The sequence below is a fragment of the Solanum stenotomum genome, chromosome 4 (genome assembly GCF_019186545.1).
Source record: "Solanum stenotomum isolate F172 chromosome 4, ASM1918654v1, whole genome shotgun sequence".
Classification (NCBI taxonomy): Eukaryota; Viridiplantae; Streptophyta; class Magnoliopsida; order Solanales; family Solanaceae; genus Solanum; species Solanum stenotomum.
The window spans coordinates 14,535,905-14,536,359 of NC_064285.1; positions in this window are offsets into that span (position 1 = coordinate 14,535,905).

The following is a 455-nucleotide window of genomic DNA, read 5'->3' on the forward strand; positions in this document are numbered from 1 at the left end:
AAGAAAAACGAAGAGAGAGAAACATAAAAGAAAAATGGATAAAATCTGATTTTTAAATTAATTTTAACAAATTGGAGTGAATTAAGGAAACTGAATATTCTTAATTAGTTTGAAATTCCTTAATTCATGCTAATTAATAATTATCTTAATTTAATTCAAATTTAAAAGCCATCCCTATTTCCGTTTTTTTTCATTTTTTCATTCTTAAACGTTTTATTTTAATTTCTTTTTATCAGTTTATTCTTTTCAAATCAGATGTTTTTAATTATTAAAAATAATTTTTTTTTTTAATAATATGTTACAACCTGAAATTTTTAGTGTTATAACTTGAAAGTCTAAATCTACTGCTATAACTCGAAAATATTAGTATAATATATGTCATATTAGAAATTTACACTTATGTACACCCCTACTTTAACTGGATGTATTGCATGATCCGTGCTAAACATGAGCCC